This window comes from Pelodiscus sinensis, chromosome 1 (assembly GCF_052426305.1).
Source record: "Pelodiscus sinensis isolate ZL-2025 chromosome 1, ASM5242630v1, whole genome shotgun sequence".
NCBI lineage: Eukaryota > Metazoa > Chordata > Testudines > Trionychidae > Pelodiscus > Pelodiscus sinensis.
In genome coordinates, this window is record NC_143052.1 from 93,000,186 (window position 1) to 93,016,996 (window position 16,811).

The following is a 16,811-nucleotide window of genomic DNA, read 5'->3' on the forward strand; positions in this document are numbered from 1 at the left end:
GCAATTTAAAAACAAAAACAGCTGTCATAGCTAAAACCATCAAGTCAGGGTAATGGGTTCAATAGTACTGAAAGACAGATGAAAAAGGAACCCAAAAGGGCGCACTCCCTCTCTCCATGCAATAGGAGATATGTTTCCATCCCCTTTATCCAATTGCTAGTCTCCCCATCTAAGAGTGGGCCAGAGGAGCTGTTGTCAGATGGGAAAGTAGCAAGAAGCAAATTCCAGACAAAAGATATGAGTTCCCACCATATGCACGCACACGTACACACACACATAAAGGCATTGACTCTTGCTAGGTGTGAAAGGGGAAGTAAATCCTCTCCTAAAGGGTCAGCAAGTTTGGGGGTGAGCTGAGATGAGCCAGGAGCAGACCACCTGCCACATGATAAAGGAACTGGACCTCTCGTTATAGCATGAAATTCTATGCAAAAGTGAACATCAGGCTGGGGCTAGAGGTGGAGGTGGGATCCCCTCTACCTCTGAAACTCAGGCTCTGAGGAGGATGAAGCCAAACAATCTACAGAAACTTCTACTCACACAAACAGACAATCCGGTGCATCATTGTAAACCACCACAGACGACACATCACCTCGCTGCTCCACTGGCTCCTCCTTGGCATACCAAATCTAATTTAATTCCTTTAAGACTTGAGACAACACTGAGACCAGCACTCCAGAGCACGCTTCTCCCTCTGCCACAGCTGCAGAGACCAATTAAACTTAGCCAATCGGGGGAGACTCACGAGTGCAGGAAACAGCCCTAGACTATGATAAGCACTTTTGCCAGAAGCAAGTAGGAGCACTGATCTCACCACAGTCAGCACCAAATGCAAAGTCCATTAGTTCAAGCTTGCTTTTCCACAAGAACTCCTCTTAGGGTTGGCGCACCTGGGGAGAAAATTCTTCTACCATTTAGGCTACTCCCAAAGGTAGAGACAGAAGGGCAAATAGGTCTTATTAATTTATAATCCTGTGAGAGTTCCACTACTATGGCAACAAGGAACACAAAATACGTAGATGGAAACGGATGTGGAAGGAAGGAAAGTACATGCTTCTTGGTTGTAATAAAAGGTTTAGGTGGTTATTTCATTGACTGTGTTATAGTGTATGCCAGAGCTTAATTTGACCTGGATTCTTTATGGTCTCTCAGAGTACATGTCAACCTCATTCCTTATCTTTAGGAGGATTCACCCAGCCTCTAGTCTTCAGATCCTATCTCAATCAAACCCTGTGGGGTTTTTCAGGAACTCTCCAAGACTTCAAAGCCGCCATTCCCAATTGTACACCTCCACTGTCCAAGAATGTGCCTAGGATCCTATGTGAGCATTCACATCTCAAACGATTGTGACCGGCACCATATTTGCTACATATCTCAAAGCTCACAGAGCAGTTCCGAATTTTCAGCATGGTGTGTTTATGATGGGCTGCACAAAGCTGTGAAGCTGATCTGGGCAGACCCTGTGTCACTGCACAGTAAAACTGTGTGATTGAGTACAGACAAAAAGATATGCAGTTATTTTGTCTCACAGGACAAAGAGTAAGGAGGGGGCATTTTGAAGCAGATACAAAGGTTATAAGGAAAGAGGGGAGGGCCAGAGCCAGGTTGTTAATGTTTGCGAAGTATTCAGTTTATCATTAACTTCAAAGATCTCAGAGGCAGAACGATTTACATCCGACACAAATATTACAGACACATGACGCTCGAGCTACTGGAGAGTCTGCAGGGGTAAGAACAATTCAGAAGAGTTCCCAAATCTGGCACAACTCTCCCGATTCAGCTCTCGCTTACACGGGTTGGACACCAGCAGAACTCCAGTGGGCCAAATCCTCAGCTGGATAAGTCAGCCTAGCTCATGGAGATCGACTCCATCAACACTAGTGAAATTCTTCCCACTGTGTTGTCAACACTTGTGATTTGATTGTGATTCTCCAATATTTGTTGTATTTCTTAGAGCTCCCATTCCTGGAGTCCTGGAACTCATGAGAAACTCACTTTAAAATAAAATAATAAAATAATAATAATAATAATAATAATAATAAAAGTTAGGTTTGTGAGCAGGGAAAAACTGGGAAACAGGAATCCTTAAAGCTCAAAACCAGAAGACACCCCCACTCAAACATTATTATTTTAATGCCTCATGATATTTTAGGCCTGACTCAGGACTGATACTGCTCCTGGCTGACATTGGTGCAAGGAGAAAATCAGGCTGACAATATCCCATATGTGGGGTTAATTATGCAGGGCTTGAAAAATGTACCCAATCTCTGTTAGCTCAGTGGTTTTCAACCTTTTTTCATTTGCTGACCCCTAAAATATTTCCAGTGGAGACACAGACCCCTCCAGAAGACTGCAGACCACTGATTGAAAGCTACGGCTCTAGCACAAGGACTAAGCCTGCTCCACAGGCTGAAACACACTGATACTATAAGTCACAGACTTCCTGTCCCATCTCCTACTGGACACGCAGCCCCCACTGCCTGGGCCCAATGAGCCCACTCTCCTGATGGCAAAACAGTGTGTTACCAATTAATACTACCCTCACCCCCAAATAAACCAATACTATGCCAATATGTTAATGCTGGGACACTCCACCCCACTCCTCAAAAATCCATTTATACTTGTCTCAGGCCCAGAGCTCTCTGCTGAGGCAGGGGCTGGCTGCCAGAAATGGAGGAGCAGGGTAACCTGGGCCTCCCTGAATACATGTGCCTGACAACTCAGCAGAGGGCCCCACCTCACACCAAGCAGAAGGCCCTTCAGCCCTCAGCTGAAGTGGTGCTGGCAATAGCAGGCCCTCTCCCCACACACAGCCCTCTGCTGGGGTGGCTGAGATCTCCAGGGGCCCCTGCTCCACACGGTGACTCCTCCCCGAGGCCTCCCGAAGGCACATAGCAGCAGTGTCCCATCCTCCCCTTCCTCCCATCAGTGGAAGCACTGGAGTAGGCCGGAAGGAAGCCATTTTGCTTTGTTTGACACCAAAGAGGTTTCCTTGAGGGCCGGAGGTTTTCAAAATAAAAACATAGGCCCTGCAGCAGTGGATGGGCCATGGCCAAGAAAGATACCTACTTGTCCTGGGTGAATAGATTTTTCAAGCCCTGTCATTCTCGGAGCCTTTCATCAGATTGCTGCTGCTAGAGGATGGTTACTCAGAGCCTTCATCTGTAAGAGACCTATTCAATGCTGGCTCTATGACTAGGAGAAAGGCAGACCTTTAGCTTCTGGGTTACTGGTTCCAGTCTAGTCCCAGATCAGTAGGACCTACAATTAGGAAGGAATTTCCCCCTACAGAATAGATCAAAGTACATAATAAGGCACTACTAGGTATTCTTGTGCTTGCTCACAGGCGTCTCCTTCTGATCCATATCAAAGGCAAGATACTGGATGAGATGGACCCTTGGCATAATCCCTATAGCAACTCGTATGTTCTTACTGTGTTGGTTAGTCCGTGTGATGCTTGTTAAGAAACACATTCCAGTTCCTACTGGGTAAGTAGCCAGCCTGCCTCGTGGTAGGCTCAGTAAACGGACCAAGATTTGAGTACGTCATAGGAATTAGCTTCCCTCCTCACCACAAATGGCTGTGAGGTTCTGTATGTAATGAGGAAATCCCACTCAAAAGCCTCAGCATTGATATGAGCCAATTGCTTCACAATTTGGTCGGCGGTGAAACGTGCTGACATTCCCCAATACAGGCTTTTAGAAATTAAAGTGTATTTTTCTCCTTAAGACGGCATGCTTGAATTCCTCTCCTGTTCTTACATCCACAAGTCTCAGCCAACATACTTCAATTTGGACCTGTAATGCTCATTGCTATTCCAGTTCCAAGAGCTCCCATAGCTAAGGTCCACCATGCAGCTACTTCCAGCAGCTCAGCCAACCCAGTCTTAACCCGTAGTACCCTCTGTTCTTCCAGTCCTGACATTTCCTGCAAGACAACTTTTCCTGCTCATCTTTACCTTTTATTGGGATCCTGGAACTGAAAACTATGAAATTCATTTCCTGAAACATAGAGGCAAAAGAGGCAAATTGAGAAGTAGGGATGTGCCAGTCTGAAAATCCCTCCCCTAAATCAAGTCCATCCTTACATACCAGGGATTCCTCTGACTGGGAGTGGAGAGAGACTGAGACTAAAAATGTCTGTGCTCTTTCCTTTTCCCCAGATCATGCTGAAGTGTGAGCTGCACCTCAGAATTGCAGCTGAGTTCACAGGTCATTAGGTGAGAAAGAATTATCTACACCCTTCTCATTCAAAACAGAACGCATGTAGTGGAAATTTGAAAGGGAAATACCTAATAATAATCTATTGGGGACAGGGCTCATGTTGCTACCTAGAACTCCTGCTACTCCTTACAAAGCAAAAATCAATTACCAGAAGCACAGAGCCTCCTCTCCCTGACAATGTTTAGAGAATGGCAATGACACCCAGTAAACCAAAACCACAGGTGGTTAAATGAGGTAGAAAAGTTACATTTGTTCTGCAGGCTAGGTGAGGAGACCCTTAAGACTCCTTAAGATTGCTTCAGCATCTCCCCACCCATCCTCTTATCCCCAGCAGCAGAACAAGAGATTTGGTTTGTTTTAAGAGGGGCCCTCATGGGCCTTCATGCTTGGGGTCCCATGGCTAAGCCGATACTTACAACCATCCTGCGCAGTAACTAGCAGCTGGGAGTAGCATCCCCAGTCACTTGCTACACTTTATTGTAGCCTGGGAAATATCAAACAATCAGTTGATTTATGCCATCCTGGAATCACATCCTGTATCACAAGGAAGAAACATGCACAAAGCTTATGAGTTGGCAATTCACCACATTCTGCTCTGGAGGACATTGGGAAGAGAATGCCAGGCGTGCAACCAGGTGTATAATACCCCTCATCTTGGTACAAATAGTCCCAGTGCACACTCACCCACCAACTCATTCATCCCCCCAACACTTGGAAATAAAACAGCAGCCCATAAACTGGAACAAGTTCAGAGGTGTCATCCAGCATCCATTCCAGAAATCCAATTCAGGATTTTCTTCCCCCTCCTGGGGAGGCTAAATGCTGAGTCCATTCCAGGAAGACATAAATCTAGCACAGGTTTCCTCTTCTCAGACACGGCAGGGAGAGTCCATTCAGGGGACAAGGGAGAATAGGAATATGTGCACACAAAGAGTCTCAAAGCACTTTCAAACCTTGAGTAAATTGTGCCCCAGAAAACACTTTGTAAATAGGCAGGGAATATAAAATCATCACTTCAGATTCAGAGCAATTGAAAGGAAACCATCACTAAGGAGGCCAGTTACTGTGTGATAGGCCAGGGCAGCATGCCACAACTATTTTAGGACAGGAAGTGAACAATATACCCTGAGAGTGAAATTGCAGGGGGAAAAGTAAGGAAATGGAATGTAATTGTCCTGGTTTAAATTTATGCAGGACACTCTTGCTCTTATGAAAAATGTCATGAAATCTTTGCTATCTGTGTGTGGCTAGAACCCTAGCACAGACATTCTGGTAGGATCACAGTGCAAGGTGGAAAGGCTGCAGGCTGCAGCTAGATTCTGACTCAGGTTCTCCTTTAGTCAGCAACTGAATTCAAAGTCTATCCATGATCCCCCTGGCTGGTGACAATCAGCAAAGAGCAACTGTTTTCCACTGCAAATAGAAACTATCAAAGGCTGCTTCAAGTCAGCAAACCTCAGAAACCCTCCCCAGAGCATTGACACTTCTGGCCTCAAAGTGACTCACTACCAATATGACAGGTGCAAATTGTTCTTACCAGCCTCACGTAACTTGAACAATCTAATTCCTTATTTTTTTCCTCTTTTCTTTTTTCCCCTCTCCTCCCCCCACCTTCCCTTATTTATTCTTGGATCTGAACTTTTAATACTCCTATCATCTGAAGAAGTGGGTTGTGCCCATGAAAGCTCATGATACCATCTCCATGTTTTGTTAGTCTTTGAGGTGCTGCAAGACTATTCGTTGTTTTTTACGGTTTTTTTTAGTTACAGACTAACTTGACTACCCCTCTGAAGCTTCGGAAGCAGACAGTGCAGCATTCAAACCATCTGATTTTGAGGTGATCTTGTCTAGAGAAGGGGAACAACTCTTCAGATATGCTGTCCTCCCTCCCCCCTTCCATTGAAGGAAACTGCGTTCTGTTTCTCAAACTAGTAATAGCCTCAGGGTTCTGTGCATCACAAAAGCTAGACGAGTAAGTAGCCCCAGTAGTGACAAATATCTACTTCCACCTGCACCTTACAAGAAATGCCATCCCTTCCTGCTGGTCAATCTCCTTCAGACTGTATTACCATGTCTTGCTGTACGTAGTGACTAAGATGGATGCAATGCAGAGATTCCATCTCGTACAGAATGCGTCTGCCCACCTTCCTCAGTGGGATGGACTGCTCTGAGTACACTGTATTTCAGTCCCTCCACCATCACCCAGGGCCTCCCTATTGTCTTTTTAAAGCCTTGTGATAATCTTCAGTTGGTCAGGACTCCATTACTTTAGCAACCACCTCATCCAGAAATATAGTTGTATTACTCACAGCTCACAAACCAGTAGAAACCACATTAGAGACGGAGAGAAAGCAGTCTTGGTAGGACTGTAGGTTGAGGGGTTATGGAATGGTCTTCTAGAGGTCATCAGTCTAACCAAGATGTGACCAACTGCAGGTCTCATTACAAGTCCCTTCTCTTTGATAAACTGCTACTATAACAAGGTTAAAATAATAATAGTGATATTAGTATTAATTAATTCTCCAAGCAGGTCATCTTTTGAACCAGGGGCTACTGAAGAGCAGAAAACTCAATAATTCATTAGGGACCTTGTTATGCAGATTTAATTTACCTGGGAAGCATTTAGACATCACAGTGATATACTAACGGGTGCTATAGAAAATTAAGCCCTCCTGGGACCATCAAAGGAAGATTCTTCTCTTTATTTGTCATGTACCAGGAAAAGGGAGAGTTTGAAAGTATCACAAAGTCTTTTGGCCACAACTGTTTTCATGTTCCCTGACTGCTAATATGGGACCTCCCTAATCTCTCTGGCAAATCCTTCACCCACAGTAGCTTTCCCTGTACAGGTAGGGAAAATAGAGATTACACATAAAGTTTGGGTCCTAACGGACAGAGAGAAATGTATAGGATATAGGAGTAAGCAGGTCCACTGTACTTTTTGTATAACCCTTCACCTCTCTCCCAAGCAAACTTCCTTGCTTGGTTCTCTTTGATCATTCCAGGGCAAGCAAATATTCTAATTCCATCTTCCCACAGCCTCATCCCATTCCTGTCTCTCCCTCTAACAACACCTAAAGTCCTGGAAAAAGAGTCTGGATGCCCATCTGGAATGGGTTCCCATGACACCAAAGAGGATGACATTTCACAGGGAAGAGATAAGCAACTCAAAGACACCAGCCCTGGTTTCCAACACAAAATTATTATTATGATTACTTATTATGTGCAACGACAGTGGTTCAAGTAGACCTATGTGGCGGGGGGAGGCGCTTGCCACTTGGTTTTTATGTTGGCACAAGTGTTGGCATCACATAGTGAAGTACCACCACATGCCACTGGGTGATGAGACAAGGCACAGAAGAGACTGGGGACAACTGAACAATCATAGCTGAAAGGAGCCCATAGTGTGTATGTGCACACGTGTGCTGCATAAGGACACAACTGACGTGCTCCTAACCACCCTCAGGGAATTATTGAGAGTGGAGGGATCTGTTTTCCCTGGATTCTGGCTATGGTAGGGAGGTGGCAGGTGGAGAAAGGGCTAACGGTGGCAGACTCCCCTCCCTGTCCCCAGTGAACCATCAAGGAGAAAAGATGGTCCTGTGGAGGAGTGAGGCAGATAGGTGACTCCCATCTTGGCAGGCTTCCTACCCATTGCGCACTGGTGCTGCACCACCTCCTGGTGGAGAGCTCAGAGTCCCAGGCTGTAAATCCATGCACCAGCTCCTCATGCTTCTCTCACTTCAGATTCTCTCACCTGAAGTGAAGAGGAAAGAGTGGAGCTCTCAGTGACTTCCCAGGATCCAGCCCTTTGCATTGAGCAGAGGAAGGTGAGCAGCACTTCTACACACTCCCCCAGACTTTAACGTCTGGTATTCATGGGTGATAGACAGGGTGCCAAGCAGTATTTGAACACACCTTACAGTCTCACACAACAAGCCACCTACAAAGGGTGCAGGAGCAGGGCAAAGCTATACAGAGGGAAGAGATACCTTATATCTGTAAAACAAAGCCAAAGTGCTCAGAATTGGCAGCTGATTTGGGGTGTTTCTGCTTTGGGGTGCCCAATTTGACATACTATGAAGGTGTCAGGGATGCCAATCCCTTGGGGTCAGAGACATGCAGCTGGCTGATTAGTCACCCATGGCACCTGACAGCTGTGCCTTAATTAGCTGATCTTTATAAAAGAGGGCAGTAGGAAAGGGGGTTAGGGTAGCCAGCCCTCCGGGGTTGGCCTGGAGTCTCCTGGAATCGGCATAAATCTCATTGACTATTGAAAGCAATCTGGGAGATTTTAATAGCATATTTTAAGTAAGTGACATTATGTCTTGTTGGGAGAAAAAAAAAATTCTGGAATAGCCTCAATCAGATTTGGCAACCTTAAAGGGGGAGGAGAATTGCAACATTCTCCAGAAAGCTGAGGGGCCAGGGGTCATGGTCCATTAGTACAAGAGCTACTGCAGAGAAGGACTGTTCAAGAAACCAACAGGAAGTGTGAAGTTCTTGACTGCTGAGGCTTTGAGGAAAGAGCCAGAAAATTTGGGTTACTGCTGTGAAGGACAGAGCTGAGGAAGGGAATACTTGGTCTGCACAGGCTGAAGGAAAAACCTGCAAGGTTTTGATTTTCTTGTTAAGAAGTCTTAAAATAAAACAAACAACCCTGCTAGATTCCACTTTTCTATCTTCCTTGAGAAAGTTCAGATGGATCTAACCCAAGGCATCAGCTGGCAGCACAAGCAAAACCTGGGCTTTGATAGTTCCCAATTCTTTTACAGATGCCTAGGGCCTGATTTTCAGAGGAGCTGAGCACACATGACTCCAGTGGAGGTCCGTGTGAGCTACAGGTGCTCTGAAAACTCAGCTGTTGGGAATCTCACATTGGGTAACCTCTAACTGCAATACTCAAAATCAGGGGTCATTTTTTAAGATTGTGGGTTAAATAAACACTACCGATTCTGTCCCTAATTTCATGTAGACATCATGGAGGAAGTGGGTCTCAAGACTGAATGTGGATGAACTACTTTCCAGAGTAGTTCAGGGATGGCATTTCACGCAGAAGGTGATGCAAGGAAGAAAGCAAAATGCAGATTCTGAGAGAAGCAGAAAAATGGATGGTCGAGAGCAATGAAACAGGCAGGGTAAAGGGATTATGGGATGACTCAGTAAGAAACAAGAATGCATGTGTCCTCGAGACTCCCAGTACCAGAATCTGAAAGGTACTGGTAATAATTTGGATCTACTGTACATCTCCAGTAATTCTGGAGGCCTAGATGGTTCACTATTTGGAAGTACTCATCCTGTACGAGTGAAGAGTCACAAAACAGCCCTGAGCCTGAAGTGACAGAGGCAAGAGTTACCATCCTGAAGCTAAGCCACTGCATGTATTAGTTCAGTTTCCACTCGTCTAGGATAGGACAAAGGCCCCTTGTCTTCTTCAGGATAAGGACATATCAGGAGAAGCCTCTTTTTTTGTATTCCTGAGGAACCACTTCAATAACTCCTACATGGAGCAACAAGGCCATTTCTTTTTACAGTGGCTCTTGTGAGAAGGATCCCTGAAGAGTGACAGGGAAAGGGGGTGTGTAGGGGCTAAGGAAAGTAACTGGATAGGTGAGCCATGAGTGGTGAAAGCTATTATGTTCACAGCACACACACACAAAAGTTAGAAAGGTTGCAATGCACACTGCTTTATTACTTTGAATTCGGAACAACGGCACATAAGAACCAGAAGGAGACAAGGTAGGATGCTCCCTAAAGTAAACAGTCATAACTCACTCCTCCTTACTCTCGGCTGACTCTCTGTAGATGTTCTCTGGTTGCACGCTTTTTCCTATAAAGCCCTATAGCCTGCGAGCAGGACTAAGAATATCTTTACAATTTAAATTGACATCTTATAATTTGAGTATAATTTTCAATACACCAGTGTCTGGCACCCATTTGTGGCTACCATCTCTGACCGTGCCCAATGGAAGGGGTAAGGCAATTCCCAAAGGTCAGCTCTGAGATGGTTTTGGCATGGCCCTCAACACCCCCATCAAATCAGCTGCCTTTGAGGGGGAAGCTGGGGTGGGAGGGAGGAGGAGGAGGGGGATGGGTACCTCATGGCATCCACTTTCTGGATGATTATTCCAGTTGGCAAATATGGGAACAAGACAGCTTTCTGTCTTTGCAGGGACTGGTATCAAAAGGGCTTGCAGTACAGAAGTGGGGTATAAATCCTTAACGAGCCCAGCACTGCCCTTGAATCCTTGAGAGAACAGAACATCTTGTCCATCTAGTTGCTGGTGAGCTGCGTGTTCTTGAAGTGTAGGTCCTCTCTTGTTGTCTGGACTTCTATTGGAATCACAGGTGCTTGTAATCAGGACCACCAGTGCCTTGTGACTGCCATCTTCATGAATTGAGCAGTCACATCAGACTTGCCTACTGCTTCCTGTAGCCCTGTTTTCACCGTCATCTGCCCCTCTCTGATCCCATCTCTTAGGTCCTCCCCTGGAGCCTTGGAGCACCTTTGATAAGAAGGGAGTAATCCTCTCCCACATAAAAAACTGTATTTCTCAAACTGATCCTGCATTCACGATGCAGAATTGGAGGGAGACTCGTGAGTAAGACTTTCGGCCAAACAGATCCAATGTTTGGGAGGTATAATCTTTTGAAATCCCTTTGATAACCTTGGGCCAGCAGCTGGTGATTAAGGGGTTAAACGCAGGTAGCTAGCAAAGGTGTTGGCAAGGGGCCAGAAGAACCAATGAGGATACAGTGCTGAAATTTAAATTGTATTTAGAAACCTTGCCTGCTCTCTTGGAAAGCGAATTCTAAGTTAAGGGCTGGAGGCAGCAGATGCAGTAATCAGAATTACCATGCTTATAAGAAATATTGGACAGGGGAGCAAATTGGGCCTTGAAATACAGATCAGCATGGATCATGAGTAGAGGGAAAAGATGTACTCAGTCATGATCAGGGTATTTTTCTTTGTTTTGGTTGTTTGGTTAAACTTTGTGTGAATCTATGCATTCCTTCCCCCATTCACTATCTAAAAGTGTACCCAGAGATGTTCTCTGTGTTTTAATTTTTTACTCAGTTGCTCTGTAACACCTAGCAACCAAGTATGCTTTATCAAATATATCTTTTTGTTTTGTTAACAAAAATCACCTTTTCTAAGGCAGTGATTTGAGTCTTGTGTCCTCGAAAGAAACAGGAGGTCTGTCTGTGTGTGTGCATGTATGCCTCAGACTAAGAGGTTAGCTACCAGAGACTGCAGTTGTTTTTAAGCTCTCTTATGGTAAAGGAGCTTGGGAGTATCCCTCTGGAAGAAGTCCAAGTGCTTTCTTCCTGGGTTCAAGAAGAAAGTTTTTTTTTTCCTTTTATTTCACTTGGTGGTGGCAGCTATTGCCCCAAAGAGTCAGTGAATCTGTGACTCTGGGGAGTTTTTGTAAGCAGAGCTGATAGAGGCAAGATATTTAAGGTCTCTTGTGGGCCCCCATCTTCTGCACTCGGAGTGCCAGAGTGGGGAACAGCCCTGAGAGGGAGGTATCATCTTTCAAAATCCCCTTGATAACCTTGGTCTTCTCCGGATACCAAAAGAGATCCTAATGTGGGGTGCATGTAAAAATATTAGAAGCCTGTGAGAGAGACTTGTTAGTGCTGTTTTATTCACCTTGAAGCAGTCAGGAATGAAGCTGGAGTGTGCCATGGTCCAACCTGCCTTCATTGATTGGTAGGGTAAATCCTGTTAGCACGAAAAAGGTCAAGCTGCTTGTGCATATTTTCTTGGGTCACTGATGTCTCACTGTGCAGAGTTTCAGCTATTCTTGAAAGCAGGTCTTGGAAGGCCAAGCCTGTGGTCATGGCATATAGTGCCTTGCTCTAAAGTGCAGGGCAGGGCAACATACAGAGGGTGGATGAGAAGGATCCTGTTCTTTTAATGAACAAATTAATAATGAGAAATTGACAAGAGATTTCTGCACAAAAAGGGGGAGTTGGAAGGTGCAGGAACAGTAGCAGGTTGGACATGGTGCAGGTTACATTGCCTGGGTGCCAGAGGTAATGGAGGGAGGGTTGCAGCTACTATGACCTTCATACCCCCACATGGGATTAAGCCGGCACAGGGCTCCCAATGGACATGCCACACAAATGACTCCTATCACACGCGAGGCACACGCGCTGCTAAGGTGGAATCTAGACTGACGCATACTTGAAGAAGTAGCTCAGATACCACGGTGATGGGCATAGTACAGAAACCTAAACAGACAGAAGCAAGCTTGTCTCCACCTGCCAAGTTTTTTTTTGCAGAGGGTGTCAGTTGCTTTACCATCTCTGAGAAAAAAGTTCTCTAAGGAGGGATACATACAAATCAATCAAGAGAAGCCATGAAATACAAGGCAATACTTCTGGGATTAGAGGAACCAAGGAAAAGCGAGACTGGCCCTCCATCCCCTCCCCCTGTCCATAACTGCCCACTTGAGGCTTGGCAGCATGCTCACTTTCCCACAGTAGCCAAACTATTAGTACTTGGAAGAAATTTCCCAGCGTCGTCCTCCTCCTCCTTTCTCTGGCTCTCTCTTTCAGTCCTCAGGGGTCTTTTTGGCAGCCTACAGATCCCCCTCCTTTGCTGTGAAAGTCTAGCAATCAGCCAGTCTGATGCAAAAAGCATTACCCTCACCCCATTCAGCTGAAAAAGAGAAACCTGACTCCATGCTGAGACATTTCCTCTAGGGTTCTATCAGTCTCTCTCTCAAGCCCCTGTCGGCTTCTCTCTCCTTTTCTTTCTCAGAAGCTACCTCCAGCACAGAGAATGTTATTCCTTCCAGAAAGGGTTATATATGTTCATGGGAATTTTACTTGGACCAAGAACAGGCCTTATTTATTTTTCCTTTCTTCCTTTGTTCTTCATTTCCCTTTCAGGGTTCAAGCATGGCCCTATGTGATGTAGTTTTACTTATTTCTGATTTTTGGAAAGAAACAGTAGGGAGAGCTCCTTGATGCCTTATCTTGGCCCAGGAGTGAAATGTCCCAGGCTGGCACCAAAAATGAAAAAAGGAAGGATTGGTCAGAATGCCATGGGCTCTGCACACCCTCAGTTTGCAGACATTTCTTCTCGATAAGGTCCCTGGGTACCAAGCCTTTGGTTTGCAATGCTAGAAATAAGGTTCATATAGCAGATCTTCACTCGCTGGTCCACACTGGTGATAGGGCTATGGTATCCTCAAAAGGGGCAGCTTCCATGATGGACACAAAAGCCTAAAGCCTAATCCACTTCCCAAAATAATCTTCTTAGTTAAGTGTCCATAAACGCTCATCCAAATTAGCAGGATCCAGTTTTTCAGTTAGCAAAATCTACATCACCTCTTACCAAGTTGACCGGTCCCAAAATCCAGACTGCAGAGGAATGAATGCAGCTGGTGTTAAAACTTTATGCTCCTTTTCTCCTAAAAGCAAAGCCACACGGTGCTAACCCCAGTGTTCCTAAAGAGGCAAAGGGTCTCCTCCTACACTCAGAGTCTGTTATGCCAGTGCAGAGCAAGAGATCAGCCTGAGGCCCCCGGACAATGTCATTGGAGTAAAGTTGCCCTCTGGCCCCACTCAAATGCAGTTTCAGGGAATCAGGAGCGTCAGAAAACTTCTCTTCCTGAGACAAGCATCAAAAGCCAGCTCTGTCTCCAAACAAGGCTTCATCCCTCTCTTCTCTAAGCTTTGTCCCAGAGAACCCCTTACTCCCAGAGGGTATGTCTACACTACCCCGCTAGTTCGAACTAGCGGGGTAATGTATGCATACCGCACTTGCTAATGAAGCCCGGGATTTGAATTTCCCGGGCTTCATTAGCATAAGCGGGGAGCCGCCATTTTTAAATCCCCGCTGCTTCGAACCCCGTGTAGCGCGGCTACACGGGGCTCGAACTAGGTAGTTCGGACTAGGGCGCCTATTCCGAACTACCGGTACACCTCGTTTCACGAGGAGTACCGGTAGTTCGGAATAGGACCCTAGTCCGAACTACCTAGTTCGAGCCCCGTGTAGCCGCGCTACACGGGGTTCGAAGCAGCGGGGATTTAAAAATGGCGGCTCCCTGCTTATGCTAATGAAGCCCGGGAAATTCAAATCCCGGGCTTCATTAGCAAGTGCGGTATGCATACATTACCCCGCTAGTTCGAACTAGCGGGGTAGTGTAGACATACCCAGAGGGACTTGGATCATGGACTTTTCCTGTGTGGGATGAAACTGACTCTAGTCTAAAATTCAGAATTTTCTTTACTGAGTCATGGACCAGTGCCAGGGGGAAGGAAAAGGAGAGGCACTGCCTGACCAAGGGACCAATGAGAGTTTAAATAATCTGATCTCACAAACCCCCAAATCTTCAAAGTAACAACAGCTGAAAGACAGAGGCCAGGCTTCATACTCAATACTACACGTGTAGCCAGACCTGATGAGCCAGGAGCGATTGGGCCATTATAAATGTATCTTTCTGATGAGCTGCTTGGCTCCCTCAATCAGCTGATAATGCTATAAACATATTCATCTCACACTCTAGCCTTTTGTGAGATCTCAGCTACTGAAATGCTGGCAGAAATGAAGTGGAGGAAGAAGAAAACCAAACCCAGGAGGGCAATGAAGTGTGTGCGCACGGGCATTTGTGTGGCTGCTGAATGACATCAGACTGACATACTTGGAAACAGAAGTCCCTCCCCTCTCTAAGCAGAGCCGGCAGAGCACTAGCAATGTAATCTGCATTCATGTTGCCTAGCCAGCACACCTTGTGCTATGGTGGGGTGCCCACCTGGCAAGGATAAGGCAATACTGCTTGCCTGGCTCATCCACTGCTGCCTTGCTCATGAGGGGATTCCCAGGGGGCAGATTAAGTCTTCTGTGGGCCCCAGACTAGTAGATTTTCTGGGGCCCCCCAAGGCTCCGGGTGGGGCCAAACCAAAGGAGTTCAGATTGCAGAAGGGGTCTGTGGGTTTGAGACGGTGGGCTAGATGTAGGAAGCTGACAGGGGGTGTGGGCTTTAGGGTGGTGGTGCTGGGGAGGAGATATTTGGGGTGCAGGAGGAGCTCCAGGCTAGGGCCAAGGATTTTGGAGTATGGGAAGGGGCTCAGGGCTAAGACTCAGGAGGGGACTCAGGACTGGGGTACAGGCATTTACCTGAGGCAGCTCCTGTTTGGTGGTACAGCCCCTGAGGAAGGGAGAAGAAGGTGACTGAGTGCTGCCCCCTTGTCATTCCAAGCCAGAGGGAACTGTGTGTGGGGGGGGGGAGGGGAGAGTCTGCAGGTGAGGCAAGAGCACAAATGGAGCTTCCCTGAATTTGCAGCTCCAGCTCAATGGGGCAGGGGAGGGGAGGGGGGCCAGCAGCATGCAGAACCGCATCCCTACACACACACACCCCACTGGGCAGTGCTGGAATGCAGGGGGTTTAGTGGTTGCAGCCCAGAGCCCTGGGCTAAGGGGATCCTGCGAAAAAAAAATCTGCACTTTTAGCTGCTTGAAGTTTTCTCCCCCCCCCCTTTTTTTTTTTTAAACAGGGCCCCCTAACCATGGAGCCCTGAGCTGCAGCCTCTAAAGCCCCTTCCTTAATCCAGCCCTGGGGGTTCCCTGCCAATTAGCTGTAATAGTGATGTTTGTAATGTGGACTCTTTTCACAGGGAACACAACTGACACTTCCCAGAGCCATTTCACACAGGCCACTAAGCAACCATGTATGCTACCATGGTGCTACATTGCTGCATTAGTCCCAGAATATTGGAGAGACCAGGTGGCTTGAGGTCCCATCAAAGATATTACCACCAATCTCACTTCTATCAGAAAGAGACATGAATCAGAAATCTGATGAACCATGAAGATGACTTGCCTAGGGAGGTTGTGGAATCTCCATCATTAGAGATGTTTAAGAGCGGGTTAGACAAACCCATCAGGGATAATCTAGAGAGTACAGGGATAATCTAGAGAGTGCAGGGGACTGGACTAAGACAAAGTCTTATGAGTCTATGAACTGCCAAGGCTGGATGCTCTTTGGTGGTCTGGCAACTGCTTTCAGAATGGGGAATTTACTCAAACTCTGGTTTTGGATTAACACAATTTTTAACACTGCCACTCTCACTTCCCCCCATAACTGGAGCCCAAATCTTGCTTAGGGCAAACTCCCTCTGCTAGGGATAAGATGGAAATTTGTCCCCATATTCATCCTATTCCAAGCTTCAACTTGCACTGAGGTTTCATACACACAGCTCCACCAATGGGGCCTCCGCCCCATCCCTAGTCCCCAGGATGCTTTGCAGCTTAGCAAGTCTGAACAATGAGAATAGCAATCCTGGATGTGCTGTGCTAGAGAGCTTTCAATGTTTTAGCTGCTGCAGAGACAGCTAGGAGTACCAACACAATCTGAGAGAAAAGCCACACTGCTTTCTTATCACTGAGCAATAATTCCCTGTGCTGGAGGGAAGCTACCTCCAGCACTTACAGGAAACAAGAAGGCTGTTTCATAGCACAACTGCACTATAAATTATTCAGAAGGCTGATAAATTATGCAGAAGAAATCCCATCATTCCTCTGGCCAGGCTGAATGCAGGTGTGGTCACTCATAGCTCCAGAAACTGCTGTTT

General features: G+C 46.3%; 1 protein-coding gene across 9 annotated transcripts in view; it reads right to left on the minus strand.

Moving 5' to 3' along the window:
* The window catches only part of MGAT3 (beta-1,4-mannosyl-glycoprotein 4-beta-N-acetylglucosaminyltransferase), a 67,984-nt gene that overhangs the window by 8,159 nt on the left and 43,014 nt on the right, over window positions 1-16,811 (minus strand). Inside the window, exon 1 of one of the 9 annotated variants that reach the window (XM_006111530.5) lies at window positions 541-1,984. The exons of the other annotated variants lie outside the window; for them this stretch is intronic. The gene's annotated coding sequence lies outside the window, so the exon portion shown is untranslated. Of the gene's footprint in view, window positions 1-540; window positions 1,985-16,811 lie in introns of those variants that run through there. 9 annotated transcript variants of the gene reach the window in all.